We start from the raw sequence: 20,298 nt of genomic DNA, 5'->3' as shown, positions 1-20,298 counted from the left end.
ACTGGGAAGCAGACTTCCTTGGCTGACACGTTCTCCGTTCAGGAGGGTTGAGTCTTCATCAAGCGGTTTTTCACAGAAGTGATAAGTCTTTGGAGAATTCTGAAAATAGACAAGATGGCATCTCGCCTTGACAAGAAATTTTGTTACGGGTCGGGGGTCCCCTCAAGCATTAGCGGTGGATACCCTGGTGACACTGTGGGTGTTTCAGTCAGTCTATGTGTTCCCTCCACTTCCACTTTTTCCGAAAATGTTAAAAGATTATAAGAGGAACAAGAGTTCAGATGATCCTCCTTGTTCCAGACTGGTCAAAGAGGGGTGGTATCCGGATCTTCAGCAAATTACTCATAGGAGATTCCTGTCCTCTTCCTCTGCGAGAGGATCTGTTATGGCAGGGGCCGTGTGTGTTCCTAGACTTACCGCGGTTTCCATTGACGGCTTGGAGATTGAACGTCGGATTCCAGCCCGGAAGTGTATTTTCAGTGAGGTCTTCCCTACTCTTTTTTCAGTCAGAAAAGAAGTAACGTCAAAACATTACCACCATTGGTGGTCATTCCGAGTTGATCGCTCGTTATTTTTTTTTCGCAATGGAGCGATTAGTCGCTAATGCGCATGCGCAATGTCCGCAGTGCGACTGCGCCAAGTAAATTTGCTATTAAGTTAGGTATTTTACTCACGGCATTACGAGGTTTTTTCTTCGTTCTGGTGATCGTAGTGTGATTGACAGGAAGTAGGTGTTTCTGGGCGGAAACTGGCCGTTTTATGGGAGTGTGCGAAAAAACGCTGCCGTTTCTGGGAAAAACGCGGGAGTGTCTGAAGAAACGGGGGAGTGTCAGGGTGAACGCTGGGTGTGTTTGTGACGTCAAACCAGGAACGAAACTGACTGAACTGATCGCAGTGGCAGAGTAAGTCTCGAGCTACTCAGAAACTGCTAAGAACTGTCTATTCGCAAATCTGCTAATCTTTTGTTCGCAAATCTACTATGCTAAGATTCACTCCCAGTAGGCGGCGGCTTAGCGTGTGCAAAGCTGCTAAAAGCAGCTTGCGAGCGAACAACTCGGAATGAGGGCCATAGTTGGGGAAAAAAATAAAATTTGTGTCTTGGTGTGAATCCAAGAAGGTTCCTACGGAAGAATTCCAGTTGGATCGTTTTCTCCCTTCTTTTCTTACAAGATCGTGTGGAGGCGATCTTTGGTTGGGCTTGATAAAGGTCAGATTGCAGCCTTATCGGTTGTATTCCAAGAAACAATTGGCCTCCTTTCCAGGGGTTTATACTTTCGTAAAAGGAGTCTAACACATCCATCCTCCCTTTGTGCCTCTGTGACACCATGGGATCTTTACGTGGTGTTGCAGTTCCTGCAATTTCTTTGGTTGAACTTTTCTGTATGGTTAAGTTGAAATTCCTCACTTGGAAAGTGGTCATGCGCTTGACCTTGGCATCTGCAAGGCGGGTGTCTGAGTTGGCGGTTTGGTCTCAAAAGAGCCCTGTTCAATCTTCCATGAAGATAGAGTGGAGTTGAGAACTCGGCAACAGTTTCTGCCAAAAGTGGTTTCATAGTTTTCACTGGAATCAACCTATTGTGGTGCCGGTGGCTACTGACGCCTGGGTGACATCGGAGTATCTCGATGTGGTCGGAAATTTGAAAATTTGCATTGCCAGATTGGCTAAGATCAGGAAAACGGAGAATCTGTGATCCTATATGCTCCCAACAAGATTGAGGTTCCTGCTTCCAAGCAGACTATTGCACGCTGGATCTGAATTACAATTAAGCTTGCTTGTTTTACGGCTGGTTTGCTGTTACCAAAATCGGTGAAGGCCCATTCTACCAAGAAGGTGGGCTCATCCTGGGCGGCTACTTGAGGGGTTTAGCTTTATAGCCTTGCAGAGCAGCTGCTTCGTCGGGTTCAAACAATTTTGCAAATATTCTACAAGTTTGATACCCTGGCTGTTGAGGCCCTCTTGTTTGGGCAATCGGTGCTGCAGAGTCATCCGCACTCTCCCGCCCGTTCTAGAGCTTTGGTATAGACCCCATGGTCCTTTTGGAGTCCCCAGCATCCTCTAGGACGTATGAGAAAATAGGATTTTAATACCTACCGGTAAATGCTTTTCTCTTAGCCCTTAGAGGATGCTGGGCGCCCGTCCCAGTGCGTACTGTATCTGCATTTATTGGTTATGGTTACGTTTCCTTTCAGTCAGTCTGTTGCTGCCATTATTCATGCCATAGCATGCGGTATGCTATTATTGGTCGTGTTTACACACAGGTTGTGTTACAATTTCAGTCACCATAGTGCTGTATATATTTTTTTATGCCGTCGGTTGGTGTTCTATTGAATGCCACGTTCTGCGGCATGTTGAGGTGTGAGCTGGTATGACGCTCACCGTGTTTAAACAATAAATTCTTTCCTCGAAATGTCCGTCTCCCTGGGCACAGTTCTATAACTGAGGTCTGGAGGAGGGGCATAGAGGGAGGAGCCAGTTCACACCCATTCAAAGTCTTATAGTGTGCCCATGTCTCCTGCGGATCCCGTCTATACCCCATGGTCCTTTTGGAGTCCCCAGCATCCTTACGGACTAAGAGAAAAGGATTTACCGGTAGGTATTAAAATCCTATTTTTTGCATTTCTGGGAAAAATAAATTACTGCCATACTTCACTAGCTACACTCAATCTAGTCTGATCTTGGAATCAAAGCAGTGACAGGCCTGATCAGTACTTAGATGGGAGGCCACCTAGGAATATCAGGTGCAGTAGGTACTTATATTGATCACAAACAGCAGCAACCTTCAACCTGGGTCACTCTTTTCCTTCCTCTCTATGGGTTGGGGCTGTGTTACCAGGATCCCAGCGGTCAGCATCCCGACCGTTGGATGCCGGCGTGGAGGGGGCGAGCACAACAAAACCCCTTGCGAGCTTGCTGCACTTGCCACGCTGCGGGCTTGGTGGCGAGCATGTGCTCGCCCCAGCTTCTGTTCCCACTCTATGGGTGTCGTGGACACCCACGAGTGGGAATAGAGCCTTTTAGTAGGCTTGCCAACTGTCTGGATTATCAGGGTTCGAGATGCAGGCGGAGGTATTGTGACCGGAGCATCCCCTCTCTATATAGTTATATCTCAAAAGATACTCTATTTGAGTTAGTGTTTTACGTCGATCTCTACCAGGAGGATTTCCTTTGATCTGATCCAACATATATCCACATGCCAGGTATACAACCTATTTCATAGGTAAACTTTCACTAAGGTTGGGGCAATTTTTGCCATTTCCTCACAGAAATATTACAGTTCCAAGTACATCCCAAGAGAGAGACACATGTTAGCACATCCCAATAAAGAGATCGCAGTATCAATATTGATGTGTTACCCCAGAGGTTCCCAAACGTGGTCCTCAAGGCACCCCAACAGTCCAGGATTTAGGTATATCCATGGCTCAGCACAGATGGTAAAATCAAATTGACTTAGGTGCTAATTAAGTCACCTGTGGCCAAGCATGGATACATTTAAAACCTGGACCGTTGGGGTGCCTTGAGGACCACATTTGGGAACCTCTGTGTTACCCTATGATCATAATATTTTCACCAAACGCTTATTTACTCATACTAATGTAACAAGGATGGGAATTCGGAACTGATGATTCCAATGAGCCTCTTTGAGGTCTGATATTAATAATTGTCATAAATATTTCCAAATCCTGAGTACAGATTCTGGGCTCACCACTTAATCAGTTCCCCATTAAGGGTTTACTTACTTATTTACAATTTTAATAGAGAATAAGAGTATTTGTTGTTTATTTATGTGTGTAATATTTGAATTCATTATTAATAAAAGCTTAATTTTTAACAATATTGTAGTCGAAAGTGTGCCCCAGCATAGAGTATTTATTTTCCTTTCTCTTGTCGACCTTAAGCGCTGTTGACTTTTTACATGTCGACCATATGGTCTCAACCCAAGCAAACATTTGGTATGTCAGCATGTGCATATAAGAGTTTCCTACTTTACAGAAATCATCATGATTCACATTCACCAACTAGAGTATGTACATAAGTTTTCATTCATTAATTATAGGTCTTGCACATATTTTCCCACAGCATGGAAGTATTTAGCAGGATGTCAAAATCAAACTCTACTCACTTTTGGCTACTTGACTTTGTTACAGAGAAAAACATACCACTTACCATAGCATATGCGCAGTATGAAAACGCCATAACCACAGACAACATGATCAAAGTCGTGGCTGTGTGTGAGGATGAAAAAGAAGGTAAACTACTAGTGGATACAGTCATTACACTGAAGAGCCCACCCATCGTGATAAAGGTATGATCAGAAAATAACCTTAAAGCACCACACAAAATATGAAATACTCTTGTAAATCTTCACCATGTATGTAAAACGTAAATACTGTACGTATATTTAAAAAAACATTATAAAACTATTTCTTCCCTGTGAAAGTGCAGAGGCTAGGGGAAAAGTCTTGTTGCATGAGGAAGGGAATTCCAAAGAGTAGGTGCAGCCCAGAAAAGGCCTGTAATTGGTAATGGAAGCAGGTAATGATTATATATGAGCGGTTCAAAGCAGAAGGGTCAAGTTGGGAAACATTTTGAGACAAAGGAAGAGATGTATATTGAGGCAGTTTTGTTAATGGCTTTTGTGTGTTAAGTATTTTATATTTAATTCAGAAAAATACAGACAACCAACATAGGTAACAATAGAGGGGAACAGCAGTATAGGAATGTTTTACCAGGAAAATTAGTAATTGCTGCATTCAAAATAATTTCTCATGGTGAAAGTCTGGTTGGAGAAAAACCAGTAATAAGGGATCGTGAGGGGCATATAGGCAAGACTCTTAAGAAGCTTGGAGGGGCATTGGGATTGAGAGTTGGAATGGTAGTATGCAATAGATCAAAAGTAATTACTTTATTCTTGATGAAAAGATACCAGTGGAGAGAGAAGGATTTACAGAATTACAGATGTTAGTTAAGACTGGGATGGAAATAGGAATCAACTAATTTGTAAGAGGATAGGGTCAAATGGACTGGTAGTAGAGTGAATGGGGAAAAGGGTAAGTACAGTACTTTCATTTATAAGATGAAAATGAGGTGAAGGTGCTAAGAGAGAGGAATCTTGTCAAAATAGTCTTTGAAGTAGAAAGACAGAAATTGGACATTGTTTGGGGTTAGAACCTAAGCATCAATGAAAGACTGGACATATATTTATTCGGCAGCATTAATAGCTTTTTGTTATGATTGGTAGATAGCAGGATATCTGAGGAAGCCTTGAAAATAAGAGACTTACACCAATGATGTTCTACTCTGTGTAAAGGATTTTGAAGGCAGTACATTTCATTGGTGTGGTATGGTGGAGATCGTGCTCCAAGTAGAGAGGAAAGACTAGATGCTTGATCAAAGGCTGTTACAAGGATTTTATTAAAATAGATATATTATATTAAACTATGTATATACAGTATTAAACATTATTTCCTTTTTATTTTCATTCAGACCACAGAACAAGCCCATAAAAATAAGCCACTTCATCTAGAGATTATGTTTACCAATCCCATTGCAGAGGACGTTGAGAACAGTGTTCTGACAGTAGAGGGCAGCGTGCTGGTAAAGGAGCAGATAAAGATTGAGTAAGTGTGAAAGTGATATTGTTATTTCATTTGTAATATGATTTATTGTCTGATGTCCTAAGTCTTAGCTAATTATTAGCTTAATTTTAATGTAGCAAAAATTATGTTAAAAGGATAGCATAACCAGAGTTATTTTAAGACATTTTGGGTTCCCAATCCAGGAAAACAAGTACATATGAATATTCCCAAAATACAGAAAGCAACTAGGGGATCCCCTCTTTCAGCCACAATGTTAAAATTTCAACTTCATTTGAAGACTTTCAAATATTGAACACTGCAACTCACCGGACACAATGTGCCTAACACATTAAAGCTGGGAAAGGGACAAAAAAAAAAAAAAAAAAAACTTTGTGAAAAAATTAAGTTACGGATTTAACCAAGTTGTCGAACTACAGTTTTTGGCCGTTTTCCAGTGGTTAGAGAAATAGTTGATTGTCACTTGCTCCCATACATTCAAAAAAATGTGTTTCAAACAGCCAGATTGGACAGATAGTCTGCCACATAATTGTATAGTGTATGCCCAGGTTTAGATATACAGTATATTGTGTCAGGACATGTTTGTAAATATTTATTGGAGAAAAAAGACATATCAAATGCCAATGACAAGTAAGTGACCTGGATAGACAGCTATAACCTGATATAATATAGTCAATGGAACAGGTGCACTGGGTGACGGATGATGGGGGAGCCATGGCGGCATCATCAGTTCAAATGTAGGGGCGATGAGATCAATCACCCTTTAAATTGGCACAGCTGCAGCTTTCTCTGCTTGCCGCGCACTGAATGCTGGGAGGATTGAGGAGGGATAGAAGCTATCTGTATGTAGGCGTGAGCAGCTGTAATGAGAAGCCTTACCGCCAAAGCCAGCGAGAGCAAGTCATGCAAGCTGCTAACTTTAACAAAGTATGTTATGCGGCATTGATCCACTGCACTCACCACTCCTACTGTATATCTTGGGCGCATGTGGTAAGTGACCACATTGTTTAAATAAAACTCACAGAAGCTCTGCACTCACCATATTTATTATAGACACTCCAAACTGTATTCTCTACACTTTATAAACAGGGAATGTTAGTTACAACTGTTGCAACATTTGTTAAGCTGACCAACTGGGCTGGGCCCAAGTCTTTCCCATCTGGTCAGTCCTACCCGATCTCTCAGAATTCTTAACATTGCTATAGCAATCACATTAGTGTTACACAGAAGACATGCTTCCTGGTTTGAGGCTTTAATGGTAACCACCACCAAGCATTTCAGCTATAAAACATCTAGGAAAGCAGCTGACACAATTAAAATGTAAAAAAAGTGAAAAAGAAAATTTTCACCTACTTTTGTATAAATTAAGTCGGTGTGCCATGCATTAAAAAGGTAACGCAGGGGATATCATGGATATCTCCTGCTTACCTTTCACTCCCAATCTGGCTTGCTGTCCCTATACATTAGCATGGTGACCTAAATTCATAAAGCTCTGAAAATACAATAGTTTTGGAACTTGACTGGGGAAACATTCCCCATCTCCAGATGCCGTTTATTCCAGCACAGTGCTCCTTCCCTAGGGAAAGGAGTCCCTGTTGCAAAGATGGATCTGTTTGGATCCCTCCGCCACTGCCTGACATCTGTTGCCAGAGATCAGACTGAGCAGTGCCAAGTTTCACCACTACTAAAGTTGTGGTGCCAAGTTTTGCAGGGACAGCTGTTTTTCGGATCAGCTGTCTCCATGCCAGAGAAATGATGAATTGCTCCGGCACCCGAAAACTGGTGCCCCCCAATAGTTAGCATAATGTGTAAGCCCCATAATGAGCTAACTGGGGTGCATGAGAAGATGTAATCATGAAAAGGTTAATTCAAAATTAATGAAATAAACAAAAAGTATTGATCCACTTCACTCACTATTCCTATACCTGCGGTGCATGTGGTACCACAGAATCTCTGCACTCACCATATATATTATACACACTCCAAATAAAAATGTTGTCAACAACAGTATCACTTTAACATAGAAGAAAAAAAAAGAAGCAGCAGTTTTATTACATAACTAAGAGTCAAATTGTTGGAGTATTTTCCTGGTCCATCTCTTCATGCTGGATAGTATAGTGGTAAAGCTCTCTTCTACAATGTGCTGCAGAGTTACATTTCGTCCAGGCAAAGTGCTATAAAAGTCTTAAAATTTGGCCCATAACAACCCACTAAAGCAATGCTGATAGATCTGTTGTGCCACACAGAAACTTAGTAATGGACCTGCAAGTCTATCTAGCCGGGTGTGATAGGAGATACCGGCGTTTAGGATGCCAGTGGTCAGAAAACAGACACCGGCATCCCGATGCTCAGCAGAACCCACCCTGGTGGTGCCTATACATAACTCTCCCCAGGCGTGCATAACCCTATCAACCCCCCCTACCACCACCACCACACAGCCCAAGTCTCCCTTCCCTTCCCCGGAGCCTAAACCTAACCCCCCCCCCCCCCCCCCCCCAGCCTAAACCTAGAATCTAGGAGTCCCTCAATACTTGCGTCTGCTGTTGGGAATCCGGCTTCGGGATTGAACACCGTCATCCTGACCGCCGGCAACCTGACCACATCTACCACAACCGCTGGAAGAAAATAATTCTCTTTATTTACAGTGTGCCTTTACTCAAGAAGAATCAAAGATCGGTGACCAAGGTAGACATCACCCCTTACCGAACCGGCCAAAGATGTATCGTGGTGGACTTGTCATCCGATAAGTTCTCTAATGTTAAGGGGTCATTATTTGTGAATGTTGTCTGAATTTATTCTGTTACTTTTCTGGGAGACTTGTCAAATGAACTAAATGTCATTGAACAATAAAATGTGATCTTGATGGGTAATAGTTGCCTAGATTTTCATTACATTGCTCTGCACAGTTCTCAGTTATAAACATAGTGTGATGGAGACCATGACAGGGACTTCTAGAATAAGATAAAGCTCAGGATGCAGAGATCTCTTTATTGTACTGTGTGACACTGCTTGGGGTGAAAGCAGATTTATAATAAACATTATCCTTGTCCCTGCCACAAGTTGTGGTAAAAACATATATACTTGGGCTGATGCTGAGTTGGCTACAATTGTCAATCACAGGCATTCACTAAAACTATGCCTATACTTTCTCACTCTCTAATACAAGTACAGTAGATATAAGTCTTATCTTGTGTACAAAAGTAATTGCTAGAACACACACATAAACATTTGTACAAACACCTATTAGTGGAATCACTGAATTCGGAAACAGCCAATCACAGTCTATCATGGTACCTGCTATAGGCCACAGTGCAGAGGGGACATTTCCAGCCTGATCCAAGTGTGAAGTGTGTGTTGCTTCCATTGTACAAAACATTACCATAGGACACTAAACTTCAGGCAAAGACACTTGCTAGATCTACAGTATTGTGATGTGTGTAAAGCCTACAGTTCATAGAGATGTGTATTTGGATATACAAGGGTGGGTCAATAAATAACAAGACCTCTCATTGCATCAATTTATTCAAATCCTACATATATAGTATGTATAATCAATAGCATGGCCTTGGTACATTTTCCGCATAGTCCCGATACTTGTCTAAGCATTTGTTCCAACGGTACACCACGGCATCTATCCTGGCATAGAATCAGTGTCAGGCTTTTGAAGTCAGAACATGACAGCTTGCAGAACTTCACTGAGATGTTTAGTGCGTCAGCAATATCCCTAACTTGAATGAGTCTGTCCCCCTTAATCAGACCTTCAATGCGGCACAAACTGTCATCTGTCGTGGACGAGCCTGGCCGGCTGGATTGCTGCTCATCATGGACATCTGCCCTGCCATTATCAAAGGCAGTGCATTAAACCCAAAACTGTTTCCCTGAAACAATGTTATCACCGTACACTTTGACATGCTGGCGATGAATTGCAGCTGCTGATGTGCCTTTTAGAGGCAGAAATCTGATCACACTACACACCTCAACGTTTAACCACGTTTCTGTCATCCCCATCTTACCACTGACATTGGGACAGTATGACTGATATGAGGCACAGTATAATGGACATGAGGGGAAGCAGTAGCCTACATGCTCTAACATGGCAGGAAATTAGAATGGGGTTTGGTACGGATTACCGGCGGACAGGATGCTGGCTGTCAATATCCCAACAGCGTCATCCCGCCCGCCAGAATGCCGGCAGCGGGAAGAGCACTAAGAGTCCCCTTGCGGGCTAGCCATTCCCGTTCTATGAGTGGTGTGGACTCCCACAAGTGGGAATAGCCCTGTTGCGCAGGTATTCTGGATTGACGGCATTGCCGGCTGTCAGGATACCGGCGTCGGTATCTTATCCGCTGGAATCGCAACAGCCGGTAAATTAAACGTATCCCTTAGAATGAAATAGACAACATTACACACGTGAGAGGTCTTGTTACCTTACTTATTGAACCCCCCCTCGTACAATGTATTCTCTATATAGAAGATATGAAATAATATAGAAATGGAAAAATAAGTGTCTCCTTTCCACATTTTTCCATATTAATTAAGGAGAGAAAGGTGGAGGACAGTTTTATTCTATCTGTGCACCTGTGATGAAACAAGTGTATTGAAACTAAAGGGATTTTTTTCCCAATTGCACTTCATTACATATAAAAAGGACATTGAAATGGTGATTATTCCTTATTGATGTTGTGAAGGGCACCAATTTTATATATTTGTAGTTCACCTAGGTGTTCTCCTCTATTGTGAAGTGGATGTGTTAACTGACATATTGCATATATTAATCTTCCTTTAGCATTTATTTGTGCACAATGGGGGTAATTCAGAGTTGATCGCAGCAGGAACTTTGTTAGAAGTTGGGCAAAACCATGTGCACTGCAGGGGGGGGCAGATATAACATGTGCAGAGAGAGTTAGATTTGGGTGTGGTGTGTTCAATCTGCAATCTGAATTGCAATGTAAAAATAAAGTAGCCAGTATTTACCCTGCACAGAAACAAAATAACCCACCCAAATCTAACTTTTTGCTTTCCCCTTGTATTGGGGTTTTTAGATGTGTGGGCCATTCAATGTGAAAGTACTAGTGTACATGCACTCTAGCTCTTCTCCAACATTTAATTGGTGGATTGCCTGGCTATGCATTCTTTAAAGTAATTGAGAGAAAAAACAACAACAACATAGAAGACCAACAAAGCGTCAAACACAGATAGTAGTGAGAAGGGGATCAGTATGATTTACCTACAACCAAAATCCTGACAACTGACCGATGGTCAAAATACCGACAAGATCAAAATATAGACATTAAAATGTTTACAGTCAAAATACCGACATTAAAAATGTCAACACGAGGTTTAAAAAAAGAAAAAGAAAATTGGTGTGTATGTCGACACAGGACGACATGGACACCATATAAGTGTACCGCGTCCGCTCGCCGTGCTTCAGACACCGTGCCTCGCTGCGCTCGGCACACTATTATATTCCCACTCCACGTCCACTGAGATGGTAACGTACGAACAAATCGGTTTCAATTAAAAAATCATGAAAAAAAAAAGGATTTTGTGACCTGTCGACATTTTAAATGACAGTATTTTGACAGTGTCGACATTTTTAATGTGATAATGTTGGTATTATCTTAGACCGCAAAGCTATACCCCTTTGTACACTATTACCGTTGAGCCGCTAGACTACGTGCACGTGCTGCGCACATTGTACGCTATTTGTGTACAGAGTCCTGCACGTGGTACGCACTTGGCGTACGCACGCTGCGCTGAGTGTACGGAGTACTCACAGCGAGCGCTCACACAATGGATAACCTCTAAACCTTGTTAATGATACAATGTAATGATATGCTTATACTTTAAACCTTTGGCAGCAAAGTACTGCAACGATGTTATACCTTTAAACCTTAAATAGCGCTGGCGATACAAAGTATCCACAGTGCGTACACCTTAACAATGCTTATATACCTTAAACAGATAAATCTACTTTAAAACCCATGCAGGAAAGTGAAAACACAACACTGTTTGTAGTTTAAACCACAGGGTTCTAAGGCCTCCGTGGATTGATTCCAAAAAGGTAAAACAATACAGTTTATACACTACAGGCTAACAAGTAAATCTAAACAGAAATAATGGCTACAGAGAATGTACGTACGTGAGAATATTCGCAAGAGCAACCCGAATCCGGTCCTCCGCTGGTCATACAGATAGCGTTTAGAGTCTTCTGACCGGCCAGGCAACAATGGTCCTTTTTTACACAACATGCATACACAATACAATGGTCACTGTAATCTCATTGTTCATTGGACACAGAGATATGTCTCCACATTACAGAAAAGGTCATAGGTGGATTTGAAAAGGTGGGCGATGTCTTATCCAACTGCTCTTGTGGGTGGTATCCTCTGGATTCCTGCCGCATATGTAATTTACAGTAAATACAGTTAATGTTCATAATCTACTTTTGTACATAACTATACGCAGGAACAAGCAATCTTTCTCTAACTAACACCGGAATGTTACCCTTAAAATACCCTACAGCTGGATACTAGACATCACCTTCCAACCTTTATCTGACCCTTCCTATTATGCAAAGTGGAATCTCTCTGTCGCCGGAGCGATCTTACGCAACTTGCGGATATGTGCACGCACGGCGGACTGAGTGCACGAGCAGCGGGCATGTGGTTAGTACAAGGCATATGCATTATGATATTTTTCGACTTTGACAGTCCACCCTTTGGCAGTCAACAATAACTGCCACTATCTAAACATTAAACAGAAAAATATACACTACAATACCTATAAATGAATAGGTGGTAGGAGGAGAGGAGTAGGCGGGAAATGTATGACCTAGTGGGATAGTAAAAGCATGTATGTATGAAATCCATGTCTGAGGGGCATGTATCATCGTGCCGTACATGTTCTAGATAAGCTTCGAGGTATTGCGAAGTATACATTAAATCCTTCTTATCCCGTATTAAGGGTCTGTAAGTGGGCCAACAAACACTACCGAGCTCTTTTCGGCTTCTTGTTCCAACAAATGGGGTGCACTTTCAGTTGATGATACATGGAGGGGGAAAAACATGTGAGTGCTAATATGTGTATATATATATATCACCTGTCGACTATGTGTGTCACTACCTGAAGGTTGTAGAGATGAAGATAAGACACGTATCACAAATACATTCACATAACATTTTGTGCAATCGTCCTTGGGTGTTGATTGAAGTCTTGTCCGGATGGGTGTATCCTTGCTGTGGGTGGTAATCAAAGTCTTTCAAGTGTCCATAAAAAGTCTTTAAAAGTGTCTATCAAAGTCTGTAGAAATGTCCATCAAAGTCTGTAGTAATGTCCATCAAAGTATGTAGAAATGTCCATCAAAGTCTGTAGAAATGTCCATCAAAGTCTGTAGAAATGTCCATCAAAGTCTTCTTCCGAATGGATGTATTTTTGCTTGGGAGAAAAACAAAGGTGAAACGGGTGAAAGAAACGGACCGTGGAATCACGTCTTATCACAACATTGTCTCAATTGATGGGTCATAAATTAAATCAGTTTGTGTAACAATGCCCCCGCTCCTCAAACTCATCACTTTGGTACTGCGCTTGCACTGCATTAAAATCCGAATACATCTAAATATCAAACCAATCATTACGACGACTCCCAGGATACAAAGGAGAAACTTTCCTACACTCACAATAACATTTTGAGCCCATTCTCCTAAACCAGAGAACCAATTGCGTGGGTTCAACCATGAGACCCAGCCGGTCAGTTCATTACTCACAGCAGTAAGGGTAAGGTTATGTCTCCTTCGGAACTCCCATTTCAACTGCAAGATATCGTCCATCTTTTGATCTATGACCTCGGTTGGGTCATCAGTGCTGTTTGTAATATACGTGCAGCACTTCACACCATACTGAGTTGCTAGGGTGACACAGTACCCGCCTGTCACCGCTGTGATGTAATTGAGAACCATCCTGTGCTGGATCAGTTCCGTTTTGTAAGCTTGCAATTCCCTCCCAGTATACCTGAAGGTGTCATCATACATCTCGGTGATATTGTCTATCAGATTCGCTAGCGCATGAATATACCTAAAATTTATAATTCCTCTGGCGGTACGGGTGATATCTAACGCGAGTAGGAATTGAATCCCGGTGGATTCGTGGATCAAATCAGAGGCTGCTTGCTCTGTCCTATCTATAAGGTGTCTCTTAACGATGTGTTCATAATGAGTGTGAGTGTAAGGAGCTTGAGCATTGCGGTGAACGTCTTTCATCTTATTATGGGTTATGGTCATTACTTCTGGCAACACTCTTCCAATGTAACACAATCCCTCTGAGTTTGGGGCAAGCCACTTATACGCCTTCCTCCCGCATATGAAATATGCATCATCGGGGAGAACATATGGGACAGAATATGACATTACCATATTGCAAACCTTCCAAGTGAAAAATCCTACCCCTAACTCTCTCATCTGTTCAGTACACGTATCAGGCTGTATGATATGCGCACAGTACCCTGGAGATACTTCTCCAACCCGCATGGTCCTACTTCCTAGAGTATACCTGTACCGAAAATATCTTCCACCGTCGGCTATTTGGCGTATAAGTTCTGAGTCTACGGGCATTCTATCGGCTCTGTGTGAAAATGCCATGGTTTGGTTATTCCATGTCACTTCCCAATTTCCCGGCTTTCGGGGATTGGAAATGTTAAAACATACTAAGGACCTATCCACATGATATTGGTGGAGCTTCAAACTAGGAGGCCTAGAAATATTAAATTTCTTGTCCACCGGTCTCCCACCCCTTAATTCAAGTACCTCATCTATTGTTAAAGGGTACGGTACTAGTCCTGACTTGCTCTGACCTTGAGGTACTTGTGAGCACACCCAGCATTCTGTTTGGTTTAAAACCTTACCCACTAATGAGTGATAGTCACTCAATGGATGACGGTCCATGTTGATATTAAGGCTGGACTGACATCTCTGGATGCACCCGTCCTCAACTACGTTTTCACAATTTCTACAGATACAATTTTCTTCAGCCAATAACCCTTCACAGTGTCTCCTAGTTTCTTGACTACCAGATCGTTTTCTGATACTCGCCTTTGCTCGGTGAATGTGTTGCTCTTGGAATTCTACAAATCCGTCCTTGCCATCAGAACCCATTCCAGATCCTTTCTCGACCTCTCTGGTACTCTCACCGAAACAGACTGCTCTGGTCAACAACAGGGTCAACAGGAAAACCCGGAATGCAGTCTCTTGGGGTAAGTCCATCTTGTTAAGGGAAGAGGAAAAGAATGAGAAGGGGGGAGGAAAGGAGGGTGATGGGAGGTGGAGAAAATAATAAAAGGGAAAAAGAAAAACTGGTGCGACAACCGCCTCTGGTCTTATTGTTCTCAGTGCTCAGGTGCCGTCTCAACCTTCCCGGAACAGACACTCCAGTGATATGATTTCCTCTACCGAGTCAGCGACCTTTCTGTAGGGAACATAAATCTTGCATTACCATGTGTTTAACTGTTGTGTATTATTGGTTGTGTGAAGTAAACCATCCGTGAAAAATGAAAAGGAGAGAGAATAATAAAAAGAAAAAATTGTCAGATTTCCGTTCACCATCAGGCTGTCACACCAACATGTCTATCGGTATCTCTGCACAGTCTCCCTCCACCAGTATTTCCACTCTCCACCCTCTGTGCATGGCCAGGCACAATGATGCTGGCGAGATATACCGGGGTTGGGCAGACCTCTGAAAAGACAGAGTAGACATGTGACGTTTGAGCTGTAGTTCTGTCGGTGAACGTCAGAGATGAAAAGGAAACTTTAAAGATAAATCACAGAGTTTACCTGGCCGCTCCTGTATCTACAAGGAATGATCTACCAACTACATCAACTGTAACCTCGGGTTCATTTCCAAGGCTAGCAATCAACTTCACTGGCTGCAAACTACAGGTGTGGCCTAACCCCTATTGTATGTTGTGACCCTCCCGCAGTGCGGTGGCAGCTACAATATGTGAGGGGGGTAGCTGAGAATTTCCAGAGGTTTGCCAGTTCCTCTTAGGTGGGTACCTCCTGGTTTCCCCTGCATGTGGCTCATAACTCCTCCTATGCGGTCCCTGATCCCAATTACGTGCGTCATGCTGTGTGTCATGTTCTGGTCTAGGGGGTCGATATACCTTATGTGGGTCTTTAAAATTACAGTTCCGTGCGTAATGTCCTTCCCTCTGACATTTATAACATGTTACCACATACGACTTACCATCAGGGGTCTGGGGTTTAGGCTGATGTGGCTTCGTTGTCAGGGCTTTTATACTTACTGTCATCAGCTTATCCCCCTGTGACTCCCTGTGCCTAATGATGTTCCGATCATGCTCAATAGCGGACTCTCTTAAAGCAGCCACCGAGATACCTCTCCAACTTGGTTGAGTGGTTTGTACCCTTGTTCTCAACGTTTCCTTTAAGCCGTCCATTAATACGGACACCGCTACCTCCCTATGATGCACATTTTCCTTAATGTCCGCGACCCCAGTGTATCTAGCCATTTCCTGCAGTGCTCAATGGAAATAGTCAGAAGCCGTTTCACCTTCTTTTTGTCTAATGGAGAAGATTTTATTCCACTTGACAACAGTTGGGAAATATACTCCTAACTGCAGATTGATCTGTTTTACGTTCTCCTGATTGTATTCATCAGTGAGAGGTACCTCTGCATCTAATTTACAGTCAGCAATGAATTTCACAGGGTCAATATTAGAGGGCAAACATGCCCGTAGCACTGTCCGCCAATCTTTGTTATTGGGTTCGGTGGCGTTACCTAGTTCTCTAATAAACCTCTGACATGCGGCTAGATCTTTCCTGGGATCAGGAAATTCAGACATAATTGTCCTCAATTCTGTCCGGGACCAGGGGCAATGCATAGCAATGTTCCTGATGGGAGTGATTCCCAGAGCGTCAGTCTTCCCATTGGGGACTGCGATCACCCTGACAGGATTCAGTTCAATTACATCATTCTGGGTTGCTTCTACAATGTGAGGTGCAATTGTCTCTGCATAATGTACTGTACCGTACTTACCTGTGGACACGACCTCACCTGTCCCTCCGCTAGGGGCCTTTGCTACTGCTCTTACTGGTTGGGCCGTGCCCACTTGGGTGTCTTGTATGGTGGCTGCTAGAGAGAGTGCCGATATCGTGGTGGGCTCATCTTCTTGGTCGCAGTCCTAAGGGAAGTTTAAGATGGGATACAACTTGCACGGGTTAGTATTAATACATTTATTAAGTTCACTCTTATCATATATTAGTATGCCATTCTCTGTAGCCACTTTCTCTCCTGTAATGTACGGTGGTGGTGGTGCAGTTGCTATCAGTTTCCTGCTAGGGTTGGAACCAGCCGCTTGAGCTAATCCCCTTTGCATATCACCCTCCTGTTGCCATAAATGTAAACAATCATAATGTCTAATCCTTTGTTTTCTAGATTTTATTAGACATATCCTTCTCCTTAAATTTTGCAACACCTCAGGACTAAAACTGCCTACCCTAGGGAACGGTTCCCTATCTTCTGCAGTCATACGTTCCCATTCATTGCATAAGACCTCTGCGTGTGATCCATATTTCTCACACATTATGTACCTCGCCGACCCTTTGGGCCGCGGAATATCAACCTGAACCCTGGTTGATCGTCCCTTACTTGAGCAACTGGCCCCCATTCTTTGCAGGTATTGCCTTCTCAGCTAATCCCTACAAAAACCAAATTACTCAGAGGTAAGGCGACGGTGAAAGTTCTCAGAGCGCTCTCACCCACTCACGCCCACGTTGGCCAATACACCTACACACTGTCCTCAGCGCTGGTCATACCCAACCTAGGGCCCTACGTAACTTCTATTTACTGAGAGTGTGTGGGAGTGACTTACCCTTCCCAGTAAATATCAGTCCAGCGAAACTCCCTTAAAATAAAAAACAGTTACACAAATCACGTTGCGTGTACAAATAGCGTCTATGATCCCGCGATTTTACGCAAATGGCGTAATGGGTATCAAGTTGAACTAACTGTTGCACACACTAACGCGCGGTACAATCGCACGGCATATAAGTAACTGTTACTTATCTGCTATACGAACAATGGAATCGTTTTTCAGGCTGCGAAACCTCAGCCGGAGCGTATCTGAACGGGCCTATACGGGTACTACGCAAACCCCCGGGGCTGCGCTCTCACCGCTGACCTTTTTCAGGCCACGGTATTCAGAGCTTCGCTTGACTTAGTCAGCGGATTTCTGACTTCGCTGACCTCTTGGTCTGCTGGTATACTAATTGCTCCTTTATACCTTAAACAATGTTAACGTGAGAAAGCCACTCCCACGCCACCAAGTGTCCACTCATCTGATGGTGGTCTCCTACGGGATCCCGAATTCTGGGTTCACAAAACCTTTATTTGCACACTCACGCTCGTTCACTCATATACACTTTGATTTTTTTTCTGTACAGAAAATTAACTTTCATTCAGATAAAACAGCCTAGTCCCAGAGGTGACACAGTAAGAGAAGGTTCTTTTAAACTAAATATTGGAAACTGAACAAATTTGTGCTATTATCGCGTGGCTACCGTATCGCCTAAACTGAAACAATGCTATTGTGTGATTTGTATTTAGTGGGCGTACCTGTACGCACGTTGCATAAACACGCCACGTGTGTACGCCTTTACGTTGCGTACGCAGTCCCGAACGCTGTCCGAGACCCGTGTACAAAGGCCGTACGTCCGCATTACTACAAATCCCACACTTCTATAAATGTAAGCGATATTTAACTATAATCACTTACTTAACACACACACAGTTTCTACTGTATCAACCTTTACAACTAGGCCAGGCTGCGTGTGCGTCTTACACTTACTCCCTTAAATATTAACTCTTATATGTTAACTAAATAGCAACAAATTTTCCAGTATAGATCAAAATAAATCTAGTAATCAGTGATTATGGCAACGGTGTGAGCAGATATGCAAAGTACAAAATACAGGTGTGTGCGTGTGATGCGTGCGCATTTGGCGCCAAAACAGAAATTTACAGATTTTAAAAAGAAAAAATAGCTTTTGCGTTCTTACCTGACGGATCCCTCCAGCATCCCTTCAAACCATGCAGGGCAGACGCTTATCTAATCAGCACTAGTGTATCCATCAACCAAGAGAAGGCTACAGGGGATACTCTGCCCTTTGCTGATAGATAAAGTCTGCGAAAACTCTGCTAGGCTGCGGGTATGAGAAGGAACCGGACGAGCTCCCAATTGATAATGGTATTATCTTAGACCGCAAAGCTATACCCCTTTGTACACTATTACCGTTGAGCCGCTATGGCCGCTAGACTACGTGCACGTGCTGCGCACATTGTACGCTATTTGCATACAGAGTCCTGCACGTGGTACGCACTTGGCGTACGCACGCTGCGCTGAGTGTACGGAGTACTCACAGCGAGCGCTCACACAATGGATAACCTCTAAACCTTGTTAATGATACAATGTAATGATATGCTTATACTTTAAACCTTTGGCAGCAAAGTACTGCAACGATGTTATACCTTTAAACCTTAAATAGCGCTGGCGATACAAAGTATCCGCAGTGCGTACACCTTAACAATGCCTATATACCTTAAACAGATAAATCTACTTTAAAACCCATGCAGGAAAGTGAAAACACAACACTGTTTGTAGTTTAAACCACAGGGTTCTAAGGCTTCCGTGGATTGATTCCAAAAAGGTAAAACAATACAGTTTATACACTACAGGCTAACAAGTAAATCTAAACAGAAATAATGGCTACAGAGAATGTACGTACGTGAGAATATTCGCAAGCGCAACCTGAATCCGGTCCTCCGCTGGTCATACAGATAGCGTTTAGAGTCTTCTGACCGGCCAGGCAACAATGGTCCTTTTATACACAACATGCATACACAATACAATGGTCACTGTAATCTCATTGTTCATTGGACACAGAGATATGTCTCCACATTACAGAAAAGGTCATAGGTGGATTTGAAAAGGTGGGCGATGTCTTATCCAACTGCTCTTGTGGGTGGTATCCTCTGGATTCCCGCCGCATATGTAATTTACAGTAAATACAGTTAATGTTCATAATCTACTTTTGTACATAACTATACGCAGGAACAAGCGATCTTTCTCTAACTAACACCGGAATGTTACCCTCAAAATACCCTACAGCTGGATACTAGACATCACCTTCCAACCTTTATCTGACCCTTCCTATCATGCAAAGAGGAATCTCTCTGTCCAGGAACTTTTTAAACTAATAATACTCGCTGACATGGTCTAGGGGAACTATATCTAAAATATACGCTATATGGGTTAAATATGCAATGTTCTAATAACACGCTACACGCTCACAAACTCCGCCGTAAATACCCATATCATGCGCATGATCGCCGGAGCGATCTTACGCAACTTGCGGATATGTGCACGCACGGCGGACTGAGTGCACGAGCAGCGGGCATGTGCATGGGGTTAGTACAAGGCATATGCATTATGATATTTTTCGACTTTGACAAATGTCTGTATTTTGACCTTGTCTGTATTTTGACCATCGGTCAAAGGTTGTCGGTATTTTGACCGTCTGGATTTTTATTGTAAGTAAATTGACAGCATCCCGTGAGAAGTCATCACTGTTCACTTCTTCTGTGCTCCAGGGAGATCCCAAGCCTTTGGGGGATGTGAATAGTGACAGAACCTCC

General features: G+C 42.9%; 2 pseudogenes; both read left to right on the top strand.

The window, feature by feature from the left end:
* The window catches only part of LOC135057301 (protein-glutamine gamma-glutamyltransferase E-like), a 69,706-nt pseudogene extending 61,304 nt beyond the window's left edge, over positions 1-8,402 (top strand).
* On the top strand, positions 2,633-2,751 carry LOC134898246 (5S ribosomal RNA; annotated as a pseudogene).
* Positions 8,403-20,298: the final 11,896 nt, after the last annotated feature.

This window comes from Pseudophryne corroboree, chromosome 3, assembly GCF_028390025.1.
Source record: "Pseudophryne corroboree isolate aPseCor3 chromosome 3, aPseCor3.hap2, whole genome shotgun sequence".
NCBI classification, from domain to species: domain Eukaryota; kingdom Metazoa; phylum Chordata; class Amphibia; order Anura; family Myobatrachidae; genus Pseudophryne; species Pseudophryne corroboree.
The sequence above is the reverse complement of the archived record's forward strand: the minus strand, read 5'-3'. Positions and strand labels throughout refer to the sequence as shown.